The sequence below is a fragment of the Wasmannia auropunctata genome, unplaced genomic scaffold (assembly GCF_000956235.1).
Source record: "Wasmannia auropunctata unplaced genomic scaffold, wasmannia.A_1.0 LD336000.1, whole genome shotgun sequence".
Classification (NCBI taxonomy): domain Eukaryota; kingdom Metazoa; phylum Arthropoda; class Insecta; order Hymenoptera; family Formicidae; genus Wasmannia; species Wasmannia auropunctata.
Window position 1 is genome coordinate 4526958 of NW_012026890.1, and position 9799 is coordinate 4536756.

A 9799-nucleotide genomic window follows, 5' to 3' on the forward strand; every position below is an offset into this window, starting at 1 on the left:
GTATCACTGATGCAATAAATAAAAGATAATGTAAACTTCGTAGCGCAAACTCGAATATAAGTACGATAGCCGTGCGGCTAGTACAGTCGTGTTTGAAGCTATTTATCGAAGTTACTTTATATCGAGGCGCAAAAACTGTTGAAGAAACAAAACAATTTTAAATCTCCCTATAGATACACGCACTTTTTCATATCTCTGCAAAATTTATGTATGTAAATTTTATATGTATATGTCTTATACAATTTGGATACTGTCTTTTTAAATGTATATGTATTTTTTTCATTATATGGCAGACGTTTCGAAGAAAATTGTTTGATATGGCTTATAGAAGCAAAAAGGATTAATTCGTATTTGCCAAATCGACACGAAGGATTAAGCTATTGAATTACCTATTTGCAGGCCCACTTGCGCATTTGTGCGCCTTATTTACCGAATCTCTTTCTCTCCCTCTCCCCCTCTCTCTCTCTCTTCCTCCCTCCCGCCCCCCTCTCTCTCTTTTACTCACTCCAACAACAAAGAAGTGCGGAACGATATTTCGCCGCTTGAGTTCGCACATCGCGATAACGCCGCTGATTTAACGTTTACGTCGACAACGCTTTTAATTGGGCTTATTGCCGTAAACAGCGTGCGCGTTAATGAAAAGTACCACGGCGCGGCATTACTATTCGGTACATTAAGTCGCCAAATGAAATTCACAATCGATGACCGCGCTGGACCGTCGGCGAAAGAGTAATAATGCATCGCGATAAATATGTATACGAGTTTATCGTAATAATGAGTTCACTGATTCCTGGCACACAGAGAGAGAGAGAGGGACACAGAGGTAGGCGGGATTGGCCGTGCAGGACGGCGCGTCGGGTGGCCCGAGGGAGGGTGGCGAGAGCGACGGAAGGGGAGAGAGGGGGGGGGGGCGGACGGGGTGGCGGTCGAAGTTGGGTTATTTTATTGGGAATTTTGGCGAGTCGTCGCTCGAATTTGCGAATCGCGCCTGTTCGATAGCTTTCAAAGGTAAATTAATATCGCGCCATGAACACGTGCCCATCCGATGCACTGATGAGCTTAATGAGAACGGAAGTAAAGAGCCGTGGATAAATGTTACTTTGATCAGGCACTAATTGGGCTTGCGGGCTAAACTCTAATTGTCCGTGAGCTCAAAAGGCAACGGGCGGAGGATATTTCGACGAATTGATTTTGGCAGAAATAATTTCGCGCGATTCTCGCGCACAGGCCCGGCCGCCGTTTGTGCCGTTTGCCGAGACACAGAGGTTAATCCGGTGGGTCGGGGGAGGGGAAGGAGGAACGGGCGCGAGAGGACGGTCGGACAGAACGCGGTGGGTGCAACGTGTCCGTCCAGCAATAAGGAAAATGTAGGAATGAAGAGCCGTTTGGCTACATCTGCTGCTGCGTCGTCCATCACGTCCGCTCTACCGGGGGCCAGCTAATACACGTATAATTACTCCTTTCTAAGATTTATTTTAATTAGCCCCTATATCTTCTCTAACGACCAGCGCTCTGATTTAGCACAAACTGTTTCATCCCTACCTAACGGCGTGGTGTAACGTCTCCAGCGGCCTGAAACCCTTTTACGACTCCAATCCCCCTTTAGTCCGCGCTAAACCGGCGGTCTTGTTGTATATCGAGCGACATGTTAAAAACTGGGACGATAACGCTCGATCGCAAGGTCGAGATAAGTCTGAGTGTCGCCACGATAAAACGATAACGTGGAGACGATTGTAAACACAATCGTCTTTTGACTCGTCGTTAATTACCCAGCACGCTAACGCAATATGTCATCGCAACACTAACTCGTTGCACAAGAACTAACATAAATGTCAACTTTTTCATTCTGAAGTTATGCGAACCAATTATTTTTCACCATCTTAAATGTTCGACATCACGAAAGTTTCAAGTGAGGCAATTGGGTCAAGAGAGAATCTGTGCACACTTTTTCACTTATTGTTAGTCGTGCGTTAACATTTAGATAAATTAATTCTATGAAAACGCCATTGTATTTTAGATTTGTTAACATATCTGTCTTTATTTTTATAAGAATATATTATTTTTATAAAAATAACTAAAAATATAAATTAGGATTTTATGATTATATTACCAAGATTCTAAAATATTTTAAGATTAAAATAGAAGTATGGAAAGCTCATTTTTTTTCATTCTTACAAACGTAACGTACAATACTTTCCAAGCGTTTTTAGTAAAATTTTATCAAAATGATTACACACGTTTGTTTAATTGCGTTTACTCTTTACTTTTTACTTTACTAGTACTTTTATGTTATTAGAAATTTTTAAGCTCTGTCATGGCATTTAGCGTCATAAATTCATTTTGACTTCCTGAAATTAAGATAATTTGTTGCTTTTTTTTTAAATAGTTACTCCAGAGACAATTGTAACAGTTAACGCTTTAACAGACGCTAACGCCGCACTGATAAACTCAGTCGATTAACGGTGTCGGTTATTCGCGACGGTGTGCGACGCGACGCGCGATCGGTGTTCCTAGGGTAGCACTAAATCAGCCTCTGACGTCCCGGCCCGGTCTTAGCTCGGTTTTCGCCGGTAATATTGTTATCATTAGTGATTAGGAGCGGCCGTCGGCGGTGAGGGTGCGAGTTAACCAAGAAGACGGAGAAGCGCGGGTCGGGCCGGGCGGAGGAGGTTTGAGGAGAGGAGGCCCTCTTCGTTAGCCGTGCTCGTTGGGTGGCGCGGCCCGCTCGCTCCATTAACCCGTTCATAGGCGATCCAGCGTCGTGGCGTCGTCTCACACCCCCGTAAGCCGGCAGTAAATCACCTCCGGCTCCCACCCTTCACACCCTCCGCCGCCCGATTCCCACACCCTCCGCGTCCTCTTCCGCGCCTCTTCTTCCATCGCCTCGGAAACCGTGGCGGCGCGCAAACCCGAAACTCAAGCCAAACATACGAACAACCAACGTCGAGTCGCGCGCGCGGGGGTGTAAGATCGCCTGCGAATCCGTAATCGCCGTAAACCTGAGGACTTAGGCGGTCGGGATTCGCTATCTGCACGCGTATATACACATGCACACACACGTGCACGTGCTCCACACGCCGAGAGACGAAAAGGCGCGTGCGCGCGCGTACGAGCCTCTCGCAGTGTAAACGGAGAACGTTCGGGCGTATAGGATGTGAAAGAGTGAAAGAGAAAGAGAGAGAGAGAGAGAGAAACCGAGAGATATAACGGCGAACGAAGAGGAAGGGATGAGGAGAACATCGGCGGTCGCCTCTAGCCTAAATCTATATTTCCACCGCCCATATTCCCGTATCTGTTCATCTGGTACCGGCGACCTAACCGTGGCAGAAGCGTTTCGCGCCACCTTACCCCTTTCATCCCGCACGCCGTTCCGTCCTGTTCTACTGCATCCGCGTGAGAGTTAGCAAGAGAGAGAGAGAGAGAGGGAGAGAAAGAGAAAGGGGGGAGAGATCCCGTTGCCTCTCCGTGCTCCCGAACAACCACCTACGCCTCGAACTCGCACCCTCTTCTGCCACTGCCTCTCTTCTCCCTTCTCCGCTAAGCGACAAATCCTCGTGGTGCTCCTACGGACCGGTACAGCGCGACGGCACGAGCACATTTCCCTGAAATACGACGTCCCCGGGAGCATAAACGCCGTTACTATTCCCACAAGTTGTAACTGGTGTTAATTATTGACTTGATATATATATATAATACATAGATATATATATATACACGCACACACATACATACACATACATATATAAACCGAACTAGCGGAGCGACCGTGGACGCGCGGGGGATGGGCGAGCACTCACGACGCGGGGTGAGTTTGCACAAGCGGAGTTATTCGCGTGCGACGCTCCCTGCCGATATCTGATTATCGTCCGTCTTTGGTGCGATAGCGCAAATAATTAAACGTTCCGCGGCTCTCTCCCCTCCCCACCCCTCCCACGCGTTCATATTCGCGGAGGGATCGGCCGCTCTCGCTGTGATACGAGAATCGGCGGAGCTGATTCCAGAGCTTTACTGGGGTGTTTCTTACTTTTGCCTGTCGAAGTCAACAACGGACTTAGATATTTCATACTATAAGCATAATCTGGACTTATCTTTCAAGTATATAGATAGTATTTTGTACGCATAAAATACTATCTTTTGGTAATAATAATATTTTAATCAGTGGATATCTGCTTTAAATATAATATTCTTAGGATAAATAATTGTTTACAAATTGTAAACAATATATATGTATACCTATATTGAAGGTTTACATAATTCACGGATATTTGTAGAAAATATATAAGATAATATCAAAAATTAATTGATAAAAACGTAACATAAAATAACCGATTCGAAAGAATAAATTAATAAGAATCGAATCAAATTATGTATATTGTAAATACACAATACTTCAATAAAGTAGTGTGCATTAATAACGAAGAGAAATAACCTGCTGCTCAGATTTACGAGCAAAAATGTACTATCTGCCTTTAACTGCTTTCTTCGCGGACGTACTCCGCCGGATCTTTTGTAGCCCGCCCCTTTTTACGCACGGTAAATTTCTCGTGGGTCGCATGGGACAGATGCCTGGAGTTTACCCCACGATGACGCCGCAGAAGCCGCGCATTCCGCGTGGCTGTCTCGAGTGTCGTCGCGCGCTGAAGGGAACATTAAACGAGGATTTACGAAAACAGGCAGTCGGAAAAAAGGTCCGCGCCGGCCATCGCGCGCGGGCACCCGTGTTTGTACATTTGCGAATATTTCCCCGACGCGCGTGATTTTCATTTTTCATAAAAGGAGAGCGCTTGGCGGCGGCGGAAGGAAAGTAAGGATGCCGCGAGCAGCGTTGGGCGTTATTAAAGGATCTTTGTATCGTAGCACGGAGATACTCAAGTCAGAATTCAGCCATTGTGATACGTGATACGTTCTCTACAGCTGTGCTTCAATATTCAATAAATATATATGAACGATAAGGATATACAATTTGGTTCATTGACATAATTGTTTCGTTCCATGCTACTTAACATGCTATTTAACAGCATATGATTTAAAAGAAAGTTTCATGTAAATTTCATTTAACATGAAATTCTAATATTAACAGATAAAATTCGTTTTTTTTATTTATTATAGACATATGTTGATATTTCATTGAAGCAGATTCATGGCGATACGAATTACCGAGCGCCTGATCTCGCGATGGCGGCAGCGAGACGGGGACGGGGGTGAGTTAACGCAAAGAAAGGGTCGATGCAAGCTGAAAGTGTCGAGAGAAGGGGGGAGGGGTTTGATACCGCGGCAGGCAAAACGGTGCCTGCAGACGCTCGGTTGTTAAGCAGTAAGCATGAAAGATGGTGATGCCGCCCGAGGGAACTCCTTCCGCTACTTTCATTATTAAAGGTCCCTTCATAATTGACGGACTTGCCACGCAGTTTTCAGCGGAACTCGGCGCCGGTCTCTCGACGAAACCGTCCCCACCGACCGACGACGATGTCGCGAACTTTTTCGTCGTCTCCTGGAGGCGGCGTATAGTGAACATCGAGTGAATCGAATTTGGTTGGATGCAAATATGCATCCGCGAACTTTGCTCGTCCGATTTATCGCGTACCCTTAACGCGCGGTTTGCTTTAAAACCGTCATTTCTATAAGAAAAATCTGAAGCTGTATTTGTGGGAGAAAAAGTTTGATAAGAAAGAGGTAGAAAGATATAGTATACTTGTATATATAGTCATGGAAATTTCGATTTCTCTGTTGATCAATATTAGATTAATAGAATAAGATGAATTAAGCTACAATCTGTTTGTTCTGTTATAAATATTGCGTTTTGCTAATTATAATGGATAATAATATTACAGATAATATTTAAAATTTTTTTAACTACTTGATTTGAAACGCTAGCTAATATAATTTATAAATAATGAATTCATAGATAATTGAAATCTGCATGAAACAAGTAATCAATCAAGATAATTAGTATTTTTTATAAACATAAAATTCCAAGTATCAATTATTAAAACTTTTTAAATGTATATATGTATTTCTATTCAATGCAAGCGTAAGAATATCCGTTAAAAGCGGTCCAATATAAATTTCAAAGTACGCATCTTGAGCACACAATTACCGCATAACCACAAATAAATCTCATAGCCGGAATACGTATACGAGACGGCCGATCGCGGAAAGCAGTTCGTTTGTCGTTTCGATTTGTTTCTAGAGAGCTACCTTCTAAACAGACGAATCGTGTGTATGGAAGGGCCCCCGCTTACGCATTCCCTGCCATCGTGGGAGGCATCCGGCTAAATTGAAAGTTCCGTCTGAGAGGGAAATACATTTGTAAATGAAACAGGAGTCGCGAGCGTATGCCAGCGGAAGCCTGCGGCTGTTCAATCTAACCAGGGCACAAAGCTAATAGAAATCCTACGTCTTTCGCATAAAGGAAACCGTGAAATAAAATCGAATGTGAATCCTCTTGCGTGGATTACCAATAACTTGAGCGCTCGCTCGCGAGATTAGCGGAATCAACTCAACCCGCGATCGTATGTTTGCCAACCGAAACATTGCCGGCCGTATGTGAAAACAGATTCTGGAATGCTAGCTTTCGTTTGATATTTAAGGGTTCACTCTAAGGGAAATAATCAAGAAATTTATTGAACGTCGAAAGTCTTTGTTAGTTAATATATGTGATTAGATTATGAAGATTATGAAGAAATTATGAAAGCTTATAAAAGATATTGGAATAAGGTTGATAAAACTAAACACAATACTAAATATAAAACCAAATATTAATCAATAAATTTGACACACACACACACACACACACACACATATAAAATTAATAATTAATCATTTTAACGCATTTTTTTATTAAATAATATTCTAAACTATGCTATGTGTGAATGTTTCTCATTTTAAATTAGATAAATTTTTAGTAATGCCAAATGCGATCTGAAGCAGACCTTGATGCTTAATAATAATAATTGCGTGAATCGTAAAATTTGGAACTGTGTTTCAAGGATAATAAATATTCGGTACGCAGTTTGCAGTCCTGCGCGCAGTCCTAAACTAAAAGTTGTACGATTTACACAATTATTATTAACCAAGATCAGTTTCAGATTTGCATTTGGCATTACTAAAAATTTATCTAATTTGAACTTTCGTGATCTCGATTAGGTTTCACATTGATATTCTCATTTTACTTGTGTATGACGTATACTTGTGCACATATTTCAGTATATATTACCTCATTTATGCCACTGTCGCTCGATATTTCCCAGATCTTCTTCTCTCAGATTTTTTCGTTGCACGCACATAACACAATACTTGAAATACAGTTAATTACGATTACACATTATGAACACTAATCATCAGAATAAAATGATCACACGATACTTTACATTCTCGATATTAATCGCATGCGATGTATACTATACTAGGATGAAAGAATTACATGATAAAGATATAATGACGTCACATTACGCTATAATCCGCTTGACACTTGCGACTTCTCGCAAATTAACGCAACGGATTCGAATATTAAAACGACAAAAGGCTTTAACATGTTACCAAATTCCGAATTTATGCTTAGTAAATATTAAAATGCGAGATTAATTACAATTATATCTATTAATTAAACGTATCGCGACGCCATTCGACTCAATCGTTTCCGCATCTGTGACATTCTGTTAATAACCGAATAATTTCACGAAACGACGAATGTTGGTAGTTTTATTCTGATTCTACGACACAATTAATAAATTACATAAGATGTGATGGAGACCATTCAAAAATACCTACTTCAAATTCAGTTTTTATACCGTTTTCTCGTAGTACTTGTCCGGATTGCGATTTGAGAGGTAACCCTCCACACGAAGCGACTGCACGCCTACCGGCACGAGTCTCGCCGTGCATATGATAACGATGCGATTTTGTATAAACACAACAGTGCGCCGTATACCGTACGCATCCACATCCCCTCCAAAAAAAAAAAACAAATACCGAGTGCTAACTAAATTATCATCGTTACGAAATATTTGATGTAATACATTATTAAGCGACAGGCAGTAATGCTAATCGCTTTGTGTGTTCTTGTCTCTGCAACTGCGATTGTGGCAAGTACTAAGAAAAAACACTATCGTTCTCTATGAACAATTAATAACAATTGATAACTGAATGCCGAATATTTTTTATTCTTCGTACTTCTACTTTTGATGAATGGACAATTGCACGCGCGTGAAATTTAACTTTATCTGAACAATAAAATTTATCTTCTTACGATCGAGAAAGTATTTATGTATAAAATATGTAAATTAATTAATATTATTATCTTCCGTTAATAATTTTTACATTCCGAAATGAATAAAACTGCGAGTTTAATGAATCAAGAAAATGAGATCGCCGCGAAAAGTGTGAGGTTCATTTTCTTTATTAAAATTTTACAATTTGTCAGTGTTCGAATTAACAGACCAACGCGAATGACGTCATGATGCTTTTAATTGTTAAATACAGTCATAATTAATCCCATATTTTAATATTTATTTCAACCGCGTATGCGTATAGCATACAGATTTCGACGTTTCCTCGATAAATTATTAAAATCTAGCACTGGTTCGAGGTTCATCCGTTGCGTTATTTGCAAAACATTGTAAGTGCTGAGCAGGTCATTAGCTTTTTTAGCAGTAATGTAATAAAGTGCGCGTCCTACGCGATTAACATCGTGAGTGTCGTGCAAAGTGTCGTGATATCATCGTATTCTGGTATTTAGCGCGCGCGCGATCGTAATTAACCGTGTTTTCGTTTGTAAGAGTTGTGTTAGTGCCGTAAAGAAACAGCAACGGCAGAACACAAGAGAAAAAGAGAAGATGAGGCATCAGACGATGGCAGAGCAATCATACAGTGTTTAATTTATTTGCTTGTTACTCGCGGAATAGAATCTATTTATGTATAATTATTTCATACATGTAATAGTATTATTTTTTATATATTAATCTTTTTACTAGAGACACTAGCACATATTACGTATATATATATATATATATATTTAACTAGATTTGGAATGTCCAAAATCAGAAAACTTTGGCTTCCCTTGTACTTCAATGTCCATGCTCTCGCTTTCCCATTCCAACGACGACAACGTTTTTACGTTTGCTTGTACGGAGCCGATGTTGCTCTCCGTTTGATTTACGATTTGCGGACTGAAACTCATGCCGGAGATCTGAGGAGGCTCCTCGGTCTGCATCGCGGAGTCCGAGTTCGGCGAGTTCGGCGGTGTTTTGCGCAGCCTCTTGTAGTCCGAGAGCCTGTTCAACGACACCTGGTCCACGCAGACGGCCTGCGTGGTGTGCCGCGTCTTGTACAGTATCGGGCAGCTCTGATCGCCCTTCATGCTCAAGCTGTACAAATTGGCGAGGCGACGCAGCTTCTCGCGCTCGGGCTGTCGCATAGGATGGAGCTTCAGCTCGCTCTGAGTGGGATCCTGCAGGAATCGCGAGACCTTCTCATTGGCCGACGTTATGATGGAGTAACCGGGCTTGTTGTCGACGTGACGTCGCCCGGCGCGGATCTCCCTGCCGCTCAGGCCCTCGCGGATGCGTTGTATTCTCTGTCTGTAGTTCTTCTTCGCCTCCGCGACCGAGTGCTCGCCGTGCAGTATCATTTGGAAGGCCGTGTCCGCCGTGGCTTTGTCGTCGCTCGTGCTCTCTCCGTCGTCCCGCCAGCTCGACTCTCCGATCCAATCCGACTGCTCGTCGTCTCCTGCAAGAAATTAATTATATAATTTGTAGATCATATATTGCGTGGTATATTCAACTCTGCCTCTGAATCACCG